The sequence below is a fragment of the Erpetoichthys calabaricus genome, chromosome 7 (genome assembly GCF_900747795.2).
Source record: "Erpetoichthys calabaricus chromosome 7, fErpCal1.3, whole genome shotgun sequence".
In the NCBI taxonomy this organism is placed as follows: domain Eukaryota; kingdom Metazoa; phylum Chordata; class Cladistia; order Polypteriformes; family Polypteridae; genus Erpetoichthys; species Erpetoichthys calabaricus.
This window is the reverse complement of record NC_041400.2, coordinates 47974490-47993316: the sequence shown is the minus strand read 5'-3', so window position 1 is coordinate 47993316 and position 18827 is coordinate 47974490. Positions and strand designations below refer to the sequence as shown.

The window sequence follows — 18827 nt, the reverse complement described above, 5'->3', positions numbered from 1 at the left end:
TTGTGTAAGTAGCCGAGCAAAATGAATTCCATACGCATTAGACAGTAAACGACATGGAAAAGCACTCCTATGTCATTAAATAAAACGTGGTAGCTATATATCTATTTTTGGACTTAGGTGTAGCGTGATACTGAATCAAATATATTCAACGCAATGCCATAAAAAAGACAAGCGATGCATGGAAATATTTATATTGCAGATTGTATTGTGGCAGACAGACACACTGTTGTCAAGGAAAACACTTTTACTCGTTTTTTTCATTCTGGTAGAGTTGTACATACAGCTTTTTCATTATTTTCTTTGTCTCTAAAATCCTTTATTTGGACACGTAACCAGACTGTTATGGAGAATGAATGGATTCTGACATCTCCATAAAACTGTACCAGCACTGATTGGGACAGGTTAAAATTTCAAGTTGATAGAGAAAAACATCCAATTCTGAGCTTTCTTGATAACAGTAACTATCCAAGTTCAGGCTGTGAGTGAATGTTGCCCCAAGAAATGTAAAAGATTCCACCCTTTTAAACTAGGGGTGTAGGAGGTGATGCATGTCTCCTAAAATCCACAATCATTTCTACTGTCTTCAAGGAATTCAAGATTTAAATGAAGGCCATATTGTACATCTTAAACCAGCAGAGTGGATCAAAATAAAGGCGATATTCATCCATCCAGTTGTGCATCTCCTTTGTCCAATTCAGGTTTTAAAGATGTGGTGCCAATCTGGCAGGCAACAGGACCAGTTTAGAAGCACTTATCATCCAAAGTATGTGTTTCAGATATGCAAAGAAAAAACACAAAACCCAATGGTGAACTTGTAAAGGAATACAGTGGCTTCATGACAGCAATATAATTTAACTCTTACATAAAAAAGTAGATAAGGTAGCCATTTGGTAGGAGGTGCCTTTGTTTAACTTACTATTTAACACTCACACAACTCTGGGAGTGTGACAACAATATAATTTAATTCTTTGATGTACAAGTGTAGTCTGGGCAGCACGGTGGCACAGTGGTTGCGCTGATGCCTCACAGCAAGGAGACCTGGGTTTGCTTCCCAGGTCCTCCCTGCGTGGAGTTTGCATGTTCTCCCCGTGTCTGCGTGGGTTTCCTCCGGGTGTTCTGGTTTCCTCCCACAGTCCGGAGACATGCAGGTTTCGTGAATTGGCGATCCTAAATTGTTGGTGGGTGTGTGTGTGTCCTGCGGGATTTGTTCCTGCTGAGATTTGTTGGCTGGGATTGGCTCCAGCAGACCCCCGTGACCCAGTGTTAGGATATAGCGGGTTGGACACTGACTGACAGATGTAGTCTAGTCAAAAAGCTGCTGTGATTGCTATTGGAAAAGGGATTTTGAGGCTGGCTGGATAATACACTAAGACACTATACTGCCTGCTCCCAGAATAATCTAAAAATGGTCCAAGTGAGTGTCATAATCTCTACTCTGGAAGAATCTGAAAAATCCATCCATCCATTATCCAACCCGCTATATCCTAACTACAGGGTCACAGGGGTCTGCTGAAGCCAATCCCAGCCAACACAGGGCAAAAGACAGAAAACAAACCCTGGGCAGGGCGCCAGCCCGCCGCAGTGAAAAATCCTCAATCTCTAATTTAAAGGGATTCTACATAAAGCTAGGAGAAAAAATGCAAACCCAATGCAGGCCTAATTCATTTTTTTTTCTTAAGAAATAACACATCAGACCAGTTGTGCTAAAATGTAATCAAATAATGAAATTCAAAACACAGTAACTACCGTACTTTAATATAGGAGCATCACACAGATTATTAAATGAAATGGACACCAATCCAGTGTTCAATAACTACTACACAAATAGCATCTGTTAGTCTGTTAAATTTCAGAATCCTCTGCACTTTTACAGCCAGTGCTGAAATATCAGAATTTCAGAGATTCATGTACTGTATAATGTGCAACAGAAGACACAAAGCCACATTTTTTTACAAGGTACCTTACTAAATTAAAGGCCCTATTACTCTAAAGTGCATGGATTTTATTTTAAATTTAACCAATTATCTGTTGCATACTTGTTTGTCTGGTTTTGTAATGATGCTCACTATAGATTGATCATCTATAGAAAATCATTTTGCAGTGCTCCCTTCTGTCTTTAATTCTAGTACAAGAAAGCAGAAAGTGCTTCTTCTCAGAGATTATAATAAATTGGCTGCCACTGAACAAACATGACCAAGCAAGGCAGCAGTGCAGGGCTGCAGTGTCAACTCATCTACTGGGATATGATTTTTGAGCTTTTCTTGTGGTTGCCATGTATTGTAAGAATGATTTTCAAGTGGAAGAATTCAGGGTGTCATATCATAACTACAGTGGCAAAGTAAAAGGAATGTATTCTTAACAAACACACGCACCAGACATCCATCCATCCATCCATTTCCCAACCCGCTGAATCCGAACACAGGGTCACGGGGGTCTGCTGGAGCCAATCCCAGCCAACACAGGGCACAAGGCAGGAACCAATCCCGGGCAGGGTGCCAACCCACCGCAGGACACACACAAACACACCCACACACCAAGCACACACTAGGGCCAATTTAGAATCGCCAATCCACCTAACCTGAATGTCTTTGGACTGTGGGAGGAAACCGGAGCGCCCGGAGGAAACCCACGCAGACACGGGGAGAACATGCAAACTCCACGCAGGGAGGACCCGGGAAGCAAACCCAGGTCCCCAGGTCTCCCAACTGCGAGGCAGCAGCGCTACCCACTGCGCCACCGTGCCGCCCTGCACCAGACATAAATTCGCTAATGATTCAGCCCTTCAGCTCTGTATTCAATTAGAGTAAGTTTAGTAATAATGTGAAAACCTCTAAACCCAGGTAATATAATAACCTTTCTAATTCCGTTTCAATAAAGGGGAGTTTTTTGCATTCCTTTTGGTATGTTCATTTTCAAACATTCGATTTATAAAGATAGCCAAAAAACCTAGCCTGATGTTCCCTAAAGGCACTGGTGTATACTTAATTTTGCTGTAATTTTTAACTGTTAAAGCAAAATGACACCATTGCGATGAGTAGAAGTTTTATTCAAACGATAAAACATAAAGCAGTAAGTAATCTAAAATATAACAACCTCCATGCATTTTTTTAAATAATCTTTGACAGATTCATATGTAAGAAGAATGCATAACCTTATTGTTGCTATGAGTTCTGCTTCCCTTCTTACTGCTAACAGGTTACATAAAAGCCTGAGGAGATCTCCTCATTGACAAGCTGACTAAGAGGTGACATTGCATAGTTGGACTGTCTGAATTACAACTTCAGCAAAATGAAGGGGTGGGCAGTTCAGCAGTGGCATTGTCGAAAATTGTCAATTCCACAATGTGAAGATCAGAGATGTTCAATGATGGGGGCTGTAGAGTTATTATTACATGACATGCTCTTAGTTGTTAAGGACTTTACCTCATCCTGCTTGCTTGGCTTATTCTTTGCTGTGAATATCCACAAGCAACCCACCATCAAAGCTTATCAAACTTCGTTCACATAGGGAGTCTAAATATTGCTGGTGTCAGGTCCTGTATTCTGGAGTGTATTCATAGTGTAGCGGAAATGGCCACTGCTGAGCTCTCCAGTACAAAACTTTCCCTCATTACCCTTCTCTAAAAGACAATTTTGGGAGTATCAAAGTGTACTCATTGTAATAGTCAATAAGACAAAGAAGCTGAACAATGCAGATCACCAAAAAGCCTGCAAGAACAAGTTTAATCATCATCATATGATGGTAGAAAAATGTCATAATCTTCTAAAAAGGCAGCAAAACGTTGACTCATCAATGTACCAAGATATAGGAATGGCAGCACAGCAATGGAGACACGAAGAATTCCAAAAGACACTATGCCTGGTTTGGGCAAAACTGCTCCCGTTGAAGTTGTAACAGCAGGACGTCTTGGCATCAGTAAGGACACAGGGCTCGGTGCTCCATGCCTCCAAAGCTCAGCGCTCCTGAGAAAGCGTTTAGAAGTGCGACCGACAACAGAAGCCATATTCCACTCAGTGGCTGACAGAAGACGTGCTGGTTTGAAGATGAAAAGGTTTACTTCAGGTCACTGCAAAATGAAAAATCTAGTTTATGAAGTAATCGTCACCATTTTCAGAATCTTTTCAAATTAATGCTCTTTTATTAATCAGCTGTGATCAAAACGTTTAAATACTTTTCTCTATTTCTGATGGGTCTTTGGAGGTAGTGTGCTAAGCAGGTACAGTATGTTACCAGAAATGTTAATCACTTTCCCTCAAAGAAAAGTCTACCTAACCTCATGAAAGGCACTGGCCTCACCTCAGATGCAGAGCTATGAGAAACTAAAGTAAACAGGAGCGGTACAGATAAGGAAAAAGTCAACAGAAATCAACAACGCTGATCAGAGCTGCCCCAGTATACACTACATGACTGGACCCATTAACTAACTTTTGACAAAGCAACTAAAAGAAAACTCTTACAGCACAAATATGCTTCAGACTTTATCCTCTGTTATGTGCTACAGTTTACAAAAATCAAAATCACGATGCAATCCAGATGTGATGAAACTTTCATCAACCCTCAGAAAGGAAGGGCGTATATTTTCGAATACACAGAGGTTTTGTTTTTGTTGAAAGATAAGGCCATGTCTTGGAATGTTCTGATCACTCCTAGGGCTTATAAACCATAAAATATATTTTATGTACAGAGAATATGCATACACACACATATACTGTATATATACTATAAGTATTCATACATTTTTTTTGTGGAATGGATAACACAGTTATTATAATAATACACAGAGGAACAGCATAGAATTTTATATGATGTACTTATAAACTGGAGTGATCATTTTGAACTCTCTGCTAAATAATTAAGCAGTGGCACTAAATAATTAAAGAGTTGCAAGTCAGCCATGACTGATAACTGATAAAGAACAATGTCAAAAAGAAAAAACATGTTTCAGGTGAGATTGAGGGTCACAAGATCGATCCATTACTGAAAAAACATGTTTTCTTCAGTTTGTTTGCAAATAGGCAAGAATTTCTGATCAGTCAGGGACATGTACATTTAGCTTTATACTTCTACTTATATATTTTGTATATGTAACATAAATAAAGTCTAGATTAATAAATGGATACAGATAGAATGTGAATGATGATGCTGCACGAAGTCTGTCCCTGCTGATGGTAATCTGATTGTTTTCACAATTAACTTCGCTTTTCTGGTGATGCTTGATTTTTCTGGCCTTAGGGCCATGAGATTAACTCGTTAGTGAAAAACATTTTTCTTTAGTTTGTCTGCAGACAGTCAAGAATTTTTTGCCAGCCAATGGGTTAGTCAATCAGGGTCATGTACCAATAGACAGACAGACGGACAGACAGACAGTGTCACACACGTGCGCTTAGGACACAGTCAATAAACTCACAGGTGAGTGAAATATTGCGAGACGAAGGGTTGATATACAGTAATGGTGCCCCTCTTTCTCTCTCCCTCTCTCCGTCAGACAAAAAAGAAAAATAAATATGTGCTGACGGATATGTTAATTCCGGCCTCTTCACATGACATCAATTCCGGCTCATCCTAATAAAATCTTTACCAGTTCCAAATCATTTCTGGTCCGCCTTTGATGACGTTGCATCCGTCCCACAGCTTTGACATCATCTCCTGCCAACTCACTTCCCGTCTCCATTTTGTTTTTGCCCGTATATAAATGGCATCTTTACATGTAACGATCGTCAAATACTGTTAATGTTTTTTGATCAACAACAAAGTGTATGTCTGATTCTTTGTCCTACGAACATTATGTGGGGACGGTCCCCAAACATTTAAATTTGTGAAAGCCTCTTATTTAGAAAGAAGATTTATCACAACAGATAATGGTATATATTCTAAAAAGAGATCAGTGCCTATGGGTGGAAAGGCAGATAGATAGATAGATAGATAGATAGATAGATAGATAGATAGATAGATAGATAGATAGATAGATAGATAGATAGATAGATAGATAGATAGATAGATAGATAGATAGATAGATAGATACTTTATTAATCCCAATGGGAAATTCACAGTCTTCAGCAGCAGCATACTGATACAATAAATAATATTAAATTAAAGAATGATAATAATGCAGGTGAAAAACAGACAATATTCCCTATTGCTAATTCTCTTATATTAAAGTTATTTATTATTTATGCAGTCACTGTACATATTGATTTGTATTGTTGTCTTTTATATTCTTCTAATGCAGTCTAGGAGTTTAGCATCTAAGCATTTCGCCACATATCGTATTGTGTGTATAACTGTAAGTGATTTTAAAATTTGATTGGAATTGATGTGAGATATTTTGAGGGTAGCAAGGTAGTGCAATGGTTAGAATTGCTGTTTCATGGTTTAGTTGTGGTATGTATATAAAATACATAAAACTGGGTATTTAAAACATTGTCTTTCCCCAAGCATAAAAGTTGTTCTACCAAAAGGTGGTTGAAGAAGAATAAAATAAAGGTTTTGGAATGGCCAAGTCAAAGTCCTGACCTTAACCCAATAGAAATGTTGTGCAAGGACCTCAAGTGCGCAGTTCATTTGAGAAAACCCAGTAACATCCCTGAGATGAGGCAATTCTGCACAGAGGAATGGGCTCAATTTACTACTTCCCAGTTAGATATAGTAGTTCAAATTGGTACAGCAGAAAATGTTCTCAAATACTTCAGTTATGCAGATAACTTTCTATGCTTTACAGAATCTATAGAAAGTATTCACCGCTTTGGAAGTTTTCACATTTAATTGTTATACAACATTGAATCACAGTGAACTTAACTGATTTAACTTTTTTGATATTGATCAACAGGAAAATACTGTTTTAATATCAAATTAATCTAACTTAATTAGAATTTTGCATAATAAAACAGAGCCAACAAAAATGAGACTAAAACAAGATCATAAGTAACAATAAGAGGAACATTTAACAGCTCAGCCACTCCTTCCCCTGCGGGTATCTGTAGAAATATTGTTAAAAGATTCATATAATTAATATCCATTTAACACCTTTTTGATTGTTCCACCTAGAAATGAGACAGTTTAACCTGGAGTTGTTACATTATATTTTTGGAAAGTGATAAAATAGATCGAGATAAGAATCTTCATTCATCCATTGGTACAATCTGCTTCGTCCCATTCAGAGTTGCTGAGCCAAGGCCTATCCTGGCAGCACTGGGTACATGGCACAATAAAACCCAGGATGGGACGCTGGTATACTACAGGGCACTCTCTCACACATACGTTATCAACATTGAACCAACAAGTCATTATTTAACCTAAAACAAATGTTTTCAGGATATCTCCCATTGACTTTTATCGATGTTCAATTTTAGATGTCACTTACACTTTTAAGTTTATTTTTAATATCAGAAAGATACAATAGATATTTATAATTCAAACATTTTGTAAAGATGACTGTAACGATAATTTCAGGTAGTCAAAATGTAACTATACAGTAGATATCTGCAATTGAAATGATTACATAATATTCTACAAATGCTTAATCCAATTCAGGGTCACAGGCGAATCCTGACTGGCACCTCGTTCAAGATGAGTCCCTGACCATGAATTGGATGAAGCAGGTTTGAGAATCTGAAGCTATTAAAGGTTAAAACGACATCTGATAACGTTGAAGGTTGAAAAGCAATACACAACCAGTGGACCTACTTCTAAAAATGTAAATTCTACAGATTTTCAAACAACAGCACGACATTGAATGTTCAGAGTAACCGATGATTAGGTTAGTTTACTCTTTCATTTATTCTAAAGATGACCCACGACCGTAATCGTTCCCGTTTTTAGATTACACTCGCTAATACCGGTTCGCTGATACTCATTTAATAATTTTAGTTCGGTAAACATGAATTAACTAAGAGTTAAAATAGTCCTTTCGACAAAGAAAAGGAGTACTTCATTCTTTCATCACGATTAATTGGCTACTACTTCAAAACATTACATAATTCGATTTCCTAGTATATTATGAACAAAAAAATCCTGTAGCTGAAAAAACTTACAAAATTTGTGTCCCAGTACAACCCAAACATATCTTGTTACCAGTCTTGAAAAATGATTCTTCGGATGTTTAGAAAGAAGTGTAAGCCCTAAGTAGGTGGAGACTAATAGTAAAAGCTTGCCCTCTGGGCGAGGTCATTAAACTTTTAACCAATCGAAATGAAATATGGGCGTGTCTAACGTAATATAGGCGTATAAGCCTTAAGCGGGCGGAGAACAAAAATATGTATGGGCGTGGTAATAACATTTATAACCAATAGAATTACACCGGCGGTGTGTCTAATGCAATATTGAAAGAGTCATAACGCCAAGTGGGTGGGTACTATAAGTATAGGATCAGGGCGTGGTAATTAACCCTTGATCTGTCGAATTAGGGCGCAGGCGTGTTTAGTGTAATTTGAAAATGCAACCGGTTTGGCAAATCAGTGATCACCCGGGAGTGATTGAGCAAGCGTAATCGTTAACAAGAAGCGACAAACCGTGGTTGAGTCAAGGTGCTATGATAGGGTGACCATATTTTGATTTCCAAAAAAGAGGACGATCGGCACGGCCTCCAGACGAATTCGGACATGCTTCTTGGTGGTTGATGAACATTATTTATTATACTTCAATGGTGCAGAATTAACCTCTGTAATAAAATAAAATGAAATCTGTAAAAACTTATAACAAAATAATAGCTCTCTTAGACTCTTCAAATAAATAATTAAATATTGTTCTAAATATGAACTATTCTGTTCCAGCTTCAACAATATATCTCTTAAATGTAATAAAATAAATAACAGAAGAGTCTCACAAAAACAAAAAAACTTAAACAAAAAGAATCTAGACTTTTCATCTTTAGTTTTCTTCTTCATCCTGCTTCTTTTCTTCATCCTCCTTGTCAGCCCATCCATATTTTGCTGTAGAGCTGATCTTTCCTAGCAGTTTTCGATAGCTTAACAAATAAGCATGAAAGTCTTTGCAAGACATGTCTTTGAAGTTGTACTGAACTAGTAGAATCCCCTTTAGTGACTCTACGGAGAGCTGGTTCCTCTCCTTGGTCCACTGGCTTTGCATTAGTGAAAAAACCCTCTCAACATTTGCATTGTGAGAAGGAAGTGCAAAGACAAACTGTGCAATTGTCAGTAGCTCTGAGTAACATGCAATGCTTTTTGCCTTTTCAAAATATTGGTCCACTTCTGGTGTACCTGCAGGCCACTGAACTCCTCATCATGGTTGCACGTTTCTGTGAATTTCCTCAGATTGGTGACCTGGTCAAAACACTTAACATCATCAACTGCCACCCCCTTCTCTCCAAGGTAATTGATGCATGCCTCCACATCATTCCAGTTTGGTGGCTCACTCAGATCCATCCACATGAATGTTGAGAACTCTTCCATGGGAGTCATCCACTTCTCCAGATACTCCAGACATGTACTGTACATGCCATGCACATCTGCACAGAACTGGTCACAGCCTTTGTCAAGTCCATCTTTGCGCTTCTGTGCCAGTAGTCCCTTAACTTTAAGGGACATGAAGTTGTTGCTCTTGCGTTGAAGAAGAATGGTATGTATATTGTTTAATATCTTCTTCACTTCCATAATGGACATGTTCTCCTGTTCCATTTCTTGAATGTGGGTGTGGAACACAGACATGAGTGTGTGCATGTGCCAAAGGTAGATTTGAGCAAAATCATTTTCAAAAAAACTCTTGAGTGCTATGGGTGGCTTTTGCTGAGACAGAAAATATGCCTTTAAAGCTGGAAACATCTGTAACATCCTCTCAATGCTTGGGAACAATGACAGCCACCTTGTCTTGCTGTGAGAGAGCATCCTTCTGTAATCAATCTCAACAAAATCACAATACTCCTTCAGGCTCTCAGTGCGCACAGTGTAAATGTGAAAGTCCTGGTAGATTTTGAATATGATATTCTCAATGTCAATTTCTATTGTGCCTGCCCCATGGTGTGCACAATTATTCAATATGTGTGCTGGGCAACCCACACCGATCAGAGTCTTGTTTTGCAGCAAACTCTTTAAATTTGCAAACACATTCTTTCCAGATTCATCACGTCGGATTCCTCCAAAATTTGTGTTGCAATTGTCTCCAGTAAATGCAATGCATTTTTCCGACAGATTGTTTTTTGCCAGGGTTTCTGTGAGATATTTTGCAATGGTTTCTGCTGTCTCATTGGGTGTGTCTTTAACTTCAATCAATTTTGTTTGCACGCCACCCTTCTTCCAGTCAAAATACTGGATTATGACTGGGAATATTTTCACTGCTCCGTGGTTGCTCCCGTCTCTGGAAACACCACAGTACTGGATTTCTTTGAGTGCTTCATGAGTGATTTCAACAGAGTGGGGGGCTATAGCACCATTGACGATGGCTTCGGTCTTGGTGCGAGCACTACTAAACTTTTTTGCAATGTCAGAGTCAGGAAATGCCTTTTTAAGCAAAGTACTGGTGCAATCCATGGACCTGTAACTGTTGTGATGTTTCACTGTATGAAAAGCCATTGCACCTTCTGCTGCATTTACATCATCCTCTGTTTTTCCTGGTCTGACAAAAAACTCTGTCAACTTTGCAGATGAACTAGTCTCACCTCGTACAGCTTTTTTATGTTTCTCGGTGTCCATGTGGGCTTTCAGATCCCCAGCACCTTTATTGGATACCGAGATATATGTACCGGCTTTGCACACGGTGCACTCCGCCTCCCACTTGTCCCGACCGGGACGGTATGTGGGAAATTTTCTTTGCAGTTCATCGGTGAAGCTGCACTTACGCTTCGGCATTTTCCCTGCTATACTGCTCCGCTCTCTGCTCTGATCCCGGTCTGCACTGCTCCCTGTCTGTGTCTGTGTGTTTGCGCGCGCGGCGCAGACCTGCCCACAAGGCAGCCTCCCGGTAATTACGTCACGCAAAAAAGTAGTACCATAGTATTGTGTGCAAAATGCCAGTCAATTTACGTACATGCGTAATGGTCCTATGAAAAACCGGACATTTTCGTGAATTTATAAAACCCGCCAGGACGCCCCGGACAGGACGTAAAAAGTGGACATGTCTGGGCAAAAGAGGACGCTTGGTCACAATAAAAGTCTTGAGATAGATACTGCTTATCTGTTGTAATAATGCACTGGGGGTTGCATATCTTGCTTCTGACTGCATAATGTTTTAATTACGCATGTCCTAGTGTTTTACATTTTACATGTTTAAACTCATGAAACGGAAATACGCTTAGGCTCCATGCTAAACATTTCGAAGTTCGAGCTAAAGTTACTGATTTCCTTCTTAGAGTAACCGAACACTGCGAAACGATGGAAATAATTCCTAGACATATAACGGTATAGCGTCCTGTCCGGGACTGTTGGCGCCTAAGACCCTACTCAGGATAAGCGGGTTTAAAAAATGGAACGTGTGACGGAACTCGGTGAAATCCTGTTCTGAGTGTCATTCCACTTCCCAGGTTGGATCTGTCCTTTCACACAATCTAACAAATGCAGGCAGGCAGGATGGATGGATGGATGGATGGATGGATGGATGGATGGATGGATGGATAGATAGATAGATAGATAGATAGATAGATAGATAGATAGATAGATAGATAGATAGATAGATAGATAGATAGATAGATAGATAGATAGATACCTAATCAAGAGGAGCTCGTTCATTTCGTGACGAATGACAAGAAGACATTGCAAGGCCTGTGCCTGCCTTCCCGTTTTCGCTTTCTTAGGCAGACTGAGCCGCTGGATGGTGAATCCTCGATCGCGTACTTCCAGGCTGATTGGCCTGCCCGTTTAGAGTTAGCGTTTTCAACCTACTTGTGCTGTCATCATCACACTTTTAAAAATGTGTTATAAACAAAGAACCTTTCATTACATTTTTTAAAAATACGGCATCATATCGTGCTGCTTTAATCATTCCGACGCAGGGTGCTGTCACTCACACTGCCATTAATCCTACTGTCCTGTCCTGTTAACTGAGGTGGTATTGTTGCGCCTGCTGCCCTCTCCCAAAGTCGAGTCTATGTCTTCTCCGAGTTTCCCACAGATTTACAAGTATTCTTCCTCTCTTCCTACTTCCAAGTGAGTTTGATGTGCTTGATGAACCTTCTCTATACAGCTGGGTCCTGCACCTCCTTTGCCTGTCAGATGTTTTCCCTTGAAATCTCCTTTTATTTCATTCATCCATCTCTATTGAGAGCTTTATATACACTAATAAAACAAAGTATGTGGACAGCCCTCCAAATTGTTGAGTTCAGATGCTTCATTTACATTTATTTATTTGGCTGACTCTTTTATCCAAGGTGACTTACACCATTTGTGATATTTGATTTTCCAATTGGAGCACATCAGACACGTCAAGTGACTTTATCATGGTCACACAGTGTCAGTAGTGGGATCTGAACTCATGACCTCAGGGTTTAAGGTCCAAAGCCTTAACTACTACACCACACATATCATTATAGAGATGATGTCAGGGGCACTGTGCACCGAGTATGCTATCCTTGGCTAACTGCTGCATCCATTGTTAACAGGTACATAAAATCAAGCGCATAGCCACACAACGTCCATTGACAGGGACTGGCAATAGAATGGGTCATATTGAAGAGCCCAGTGACTTTAAACATGTCATTGTCATAGGGTGCAACTTTTCCACAAGTAAGCGTGTGAAATTTCTGCTCTGCTAGGTCTTCCCCATGTCAACTGTAAGTGCTATTACTGCGAAGTAGAAGCTTATAGAAGCAACAACAACTTGGCCACAATGAGGGAGACCTCGCAAACTCAAAGAGAAAGACTGTCGAATGCTGAAGTGCATAGTGTGTAAAATCACCTATCCTCTGTTGTTATCATCTACAAGTTCCTCAGTAAGGAATATCAGCACAAGAACTGTGCGCCAGGAGTTTCAGGAAGTGTTTCCATGGCCGAGAAGCTGCACACAAGCCTAATATCGCTTTGGGCAATGCCAAGTGTTCGCTGTTGTGTTTTAAAACACGCCGCCATTGGACTCTGGAGCAGTGGAAACCTGTTCTCTGGAGTGATGAATCACTCTTCACCATCTGGGAGTCTGATGAACAAATCTGGGTTTGGAGGATACCAGTGGAATGCTACCTTCTGGACTTTTTGAGGGGGAGTTTTTTCTTGTATTCTTAGAGAGTCAAGGCTCCGTCAAAAACACGGCCTACTTAGGTGTCACAATCTGGGCCATCTTTACACATGGACAGTTACCCGGGGGCCCCATGTTAATCTATGCATGTTGTGACTTGCTGAGTGGTTGTGTAGGTAGGGCCCCCAGTGCACTGCTTTGCCCGCGGGTGTATAATGCTGTTAAGACGGCTCTGATCACAATCACTGCTAACCTATTAAAAGCTGTGTTTGGTGGACTCCCAGATGGCCTTAAAGTGGAGAAGGACAAACCACATGCCTGTCTCAATATGGCTGCCGAGAAAAATTTGGTGACCAACTTTACACCATGCGTACAGCAAAACATGAACATATAGCGCAGAATGGCCTCCAATTCAAAACCAATCATAAACACCCATACTTTAGACCAGGCATGTCAAACTCACTACCATTGGTGGGCTGCTTCGACTGCCATAAGTGCGTCAGCGGGCCGCACTGTAACAAATACTATTATACAAAGTTACTGTAGTTTTCTTTCCAATACTGAAAAGTTTAAAGAAAAGCAATTTATTTCCATACAATCTCCGTACAACAGCGTACAGAGTCTTAGTCTCTTAGCTAGGTCCTTATATTACTATATTATATTCATTGCTTATATAGGAGTCTTACAGTGTGAGATCTATTTCTTTTGTCCCGACACTTGGCATCTCTTGTTAGTAACCAGTTCGTCAATATCAGGCTTGAAATCTTGTGCAGCTGCAACTTTTATGAGGGATGAAAGGTGCTCGACGGTAAGTCTTGAGCGATGTGGGGTTTGGTAGCTTTCATTAACGAAAACAATTGCTCACAAAGGTAAGTGCTTCTGAATATTGACAGTACTCTCGATGCCAACTTACGGATCTGCACATACGAGGGTGGCAGGTAAGCATACAAGCCTGGCACACCAACTTCGTTGTATTTTACCTTCAGAATAGAATCTGACTGCACTTCAATCAATTCCATTTGGATATTCTCAGGCGCATTCTCAACGTTGTAAGAGTATGGTGACGTAAACAGCGGAAAGTCCTGTTCGTGTGAACTGAAATCACGAAAACGCTCACTGAATTCATTGCTCTGTAATTCAAGTTGGAAAACAAATCCTCCAAAAATCTAATTTTACTTTACTAAGTTTACTTCAAAGTTTATATTGTAAAATAAGCCGATATGCAAAAAGCCCCCTGACCTACACTAATTTTACAAACTCAAAATCACAAAAATTTGTTAATAAACAACTCACCAACTTCTCGAGTCCACTTCAGATCTTCAGCTGTAGTCTGCACTAACTGTTCGTTACAATACTAGCAAAAAATTACATAAAACTAGAGCAACAAAACGTGAAAATATGCGAGCTATTACTACTCGTGATGGTCAGTTCTGTCCAGTGGCCAGTCTCAGCAGCCCAGCCAGTAGCGGCTCTAGGCTCGTGGCGGCCCTGGGCAGAGAAAGAATCGTTGTACCTTCGCCCGTCTGTTGCGGACACTGCATAGCCGCCTCGTGCTCATGACACGCTTCTATATGCGCGTGTCCGTAACTTGAAAACCAAGTGGCGGCCCATGATATTCTCATTACGGCAGAACGTTATAATACTACATATAGCTTACTGCTCGGACTCAGCGTAATACAGCGTACTAATTAACAAGAAACACAAAGTTTTTCGGCCACATTGCCGTCTGCTGTGTCGTTATTTTCTCTTTCTGTTTTATATTCAATATATATTGGCGTGGCGGCCCTGTGCAGGTGCACATTTTGCACATGCCTAAGGCTGCCCCTGCTGCCAGGCTGCTGCAGCCTAGCACTTCAGTTGCGATGTCGCGGCTCATTAACTTTGGACAAGGCTCGTTGCTATACTAACAGATGACGTTTCCGGTACCATAATGCCATGGGAAAACGCGCTTTTGTCAGAAGGCAGAAGTGAGAAAAGTCAATAAGTAACACCGAAGATGCAGAATGATTCAATCACAAACGATAGTACAGTGATCCCTCGCTATATCGCGCTTCGCCTTTCGCGGCTTCACTCTATCACGGATTTTATATGTAAGCATATTTAAATATATATCGCGGATTTTTTGCTGGTTCGCAGATTTCTGAGGACAATGGGTCTTTTAATTTCTGGTACATGCTATCTCAGTTGGTTTGCCCAGTTGATTTCATACAAGGGACGCTATTGGCAGATGGCTGAGAAGCTACCCAACTTACTTTTCTCTCTCACTCTCTTGCGCTGACTTTCTCTGATCCTGACGTAGGGGGTGTGAGCAGGGGGGCTGTTCGCACACCTAGACGATACAGACACTCGTCTGAAAATGCTGAAAGATTATCTTCACGTTGCTATCTTCTGTGCAGCTGCTTCCTGAAGCGACATGCTGCACGGTGCTTCGCATACTTAAAAGCTCGAAGGGCACGTATTGATTTTTGACTGTTTGTTTCTCTCTCTCTCTCTCTCTCTCTCTCTTTGTCTGCTCCTGACGGAGGGGGTGTGAGCTGCCGCCTTCAACAGCTTTGTGCCGCGGTGCTTCGCATACTTAAAAGCCAAACAGCACCATTGATTTCTTTGCTTTCCTCTGTCTTTCTGACAGTCTCTGCTCCTGATGCGCACTCCTTTGAAGAGGAAGATATGTTTGCATTCTTTTAATTGTGAGACAGAACTGTCATCTCTGTCTTGTCATGGAGCACAGTTTAAACTTTTGAAAAAGAGACAAATGTTTGTTTGCAGTGTTTGAATAACGTTCCTGTCTCTCTACAACCTCCTGTGTTTCTGCGCAAATCTGTGACCCAAGCATGACAATATAAAAATAACCATATAAACATATGGTTTCTACTTCGCGGATTTTCTTATTTCGCGGGTGGCTCTGGAACGCAACCCCTGCGATGGAGGAGGGATTACTGTAATCATTTTGTACAAGTTTAGTGCTAACTAGGATCTGTCATGCGTGCTGCACAGATTTCTGTTGCAGGCCACATGCGGCCCGGGGGCTGTGTGTTTGACATGCCTGCTTTACACCAAAAGAATTCAGGCACAATTCATCTACCAGTTGCTTTGTTTGGGCAGTTTATGGCCTTCCTGCTGGTGATGACTTATAGGGCTCACCGTCACCCTTGCCAATGTCTGATGTTCCATCCCTCCCTCACCATAAACTCCTCAACCTGAGGCAGACCTAAAGACTCAGAGGTCTGCTGTTCTTATCAATGAAGGAAGACATGCCTCCTGAAACACTAGCGTTACATTTGATTTGTCTAGTTTACAAATAAAGACATGCAAGATATTTATCAACTTCTATGCTGGAAATCAGTCCACCACAAATGCCTTGAGTGGCCACCCAACAACCAATGGATATTACCTCAGGCTGTGTGCATTGATGGCGTCCACTGTGACATCTCACCACTTACCTTCCCCGGGTCACTCATTGCCTGGAGTACTTTGAACTGGAGTTGTGTTTTCTTCAGTGATCCGTCATTCTCCTCACACAAAGCTGATGCCCATCATGAGAGTTTACGGACAGCATTATCAAATGAGTCAGAATGGATTAGGCATTATGGTGTGGCAACTAAGGCAATGGACCTTATATTCCAAGGCTGCCAAGTTTATTGCCTCCTCTGACACAATGTGTGAGTCACTTAAATCAGTTTTTAAGGCGTATTCTGAACTTAAGGCACCTTGGATAAAGGCCCAGCAAGGTGTAAAATAATTGGGTGTAAGGCTGCATCACCCATGGCAGGCAGCCCCCTGTGCCTACTTGTTCAAGGCACTTTGACAGTGGTGAAGGGAATCTTATCACCCACTGCTTTATCTTTGACTGCATGTCTGGTTCAATTTTCCAAAAAGAAAATACACAGATATATATGGCGGCCACATTTAGGGAATGCCTACAAAATCCCTGAGTGTCTCCAGCAGGGTATGTGTGGGATATCCTATAGCCATTATGAGTCTGCCCCACCACAATCTACGGACCACTGCTTTCTTGGAAGAGCATGCGTATTATACCTGCAGTCTGTCTAATATAATCCATATTACTAAACGAGAATGGTAAACCGGATATGGACGCAGGGACCTGCCCGTGGATGCAAAAGACATAGTGCACAGGTGCCACACAAAGTCCCGTCCCCCCCACCCCCCCCAAGTGAAACGGGAGAGACTACGAACCGTCAGAGTAGGAAACAAAGTAAAACGTCATAAAGAGGTTAAAGAACAGGGACAAACGCATGGAGAGCAGGTTACAGAACAAAGCCCCCCTCCCCAGAGTAAAACGAGAGAGACTACGAACTGTCTGACATGCCGCAAGCAGGATAAAACGAGGTCAGAAATAAAACACAGAGTAGGAAACACAGTAAAACTTTATAAAGGGATTAAAGAACGGGGACGAACACATGGAGAGCGGGTTACAGATGATGAAAACTGGAATGCAACAACTTCAAAAAAACCTAGGCACGAAACACATGCACACCGAGATACATAATATAAAGGCAGAAACAACGACAGTTAAACGTCCACACCACACAGCGGAGGCGGACCCGGAAGGTGCAGGCGCCTACATCGTGCGTCGGAAGGCGCGGTAAAGTACAAAAGGCAAAGGCGCCTACACAGCATGGTAAAAACCGACATAATACGGAAGGTGCAGACGTCGCCGCCATATTGTGAGTGGCACTAATGCGTGGTCAAGGCGCAGGAGGAGACATCGTAAAACAAGAGGAGTCAACGCCCCGCCCCAGACTGAAACGGGACACACTACGGAGTCCACAAAGGTTCAGACATCAAACCCGAGATGGTACGGACACGCGTCTGAAACCGCGGAAGCAAAACTGTCTCTGCTCCAAAACCAAACAGCTCAACAACTAACACAGCTTCGACACCGAGCCCGCGTGGACAGATCTAATGAACGTGGACGCCTACAACGCGCGTCTCAAACTGCGTAGGCAAAGCAGGCACGGATTCAACACGACACAGCTCGAGTGACCGAGATACAAACACACGCCTGCCTGGATATACTTAATGAACGCAGGCGCCTACAACTTGCGTCTGAAATGCCGCAGACCAGGCAGGCACTGCTCCAAAAAGAAAGAGCTCGACAAAACGAGATACGAAGTGAAACGGGAAACACTACAGAGTCCGCAGTGCTCCACAATGCACCGCATAATAGTTCAGAAAGAGCTTCGTAGTAACAGTGGGGAGACCCAGAGTGACACAGGCGAACGCTCCGTATTAAACATACGTCATCCTCACACGTCCAAATACGTGAATCACATTACAGTGATGCATTATTAACAGTACGATAAACATCACAGTATCGCAAACAAATGAAAATTATTACTCGAAAAATGGAAAATATATTCACCACGGACCAGTTGTCATTGAAGCAAAAGCAGAATAAAGCGAGATCAGAAATGAAAGACAGAGTAGAAAGCAAAGTAAAACGTCATAAACAAGTTAAACGAGGGGGCCAAACACATGGACAGCAGGTTACAGATAATGAAGACTGGAATTCAAAAGCTTCAAAAACAAAACCTCGAATGACCGAGATACAAACTGAAACGGGAAACACTACGGGGTCCGCAGTAGTCCACAATGCACCGCATAATAGTACGGACGGAGCTCTGTATTAACAGTGGGGGGCCCCAGAGTGACACGGACGAACGCTCCGTATTAAACGTGCGTCATCCTCACAC

At 41.4% G+C, this 18827-nt stretch overlaps 1 long non-coding RNA gene across 1 annotated transcript; it reads right to left on the bottom strand.

Moving 5' to 3' along the window:
- Positions 1-3029: 3029 nt before the first annotated feature.
- LOC114654309 (uncharacterized) lies at positions 3030-8114 on the bottom strand. Its single transcript, XR_003716688.2, has 2 exons — positions 8031-8114; positions 3030-4066 (listed from the first exon to the last, which is right to left on the bottom strand). It is a non-coding gene; the product is annotated as an uncharacterized LOC114654309 (long non-coding RNA).
- Positions 8115-18827: the final 10713 nt, after the last annotated feature.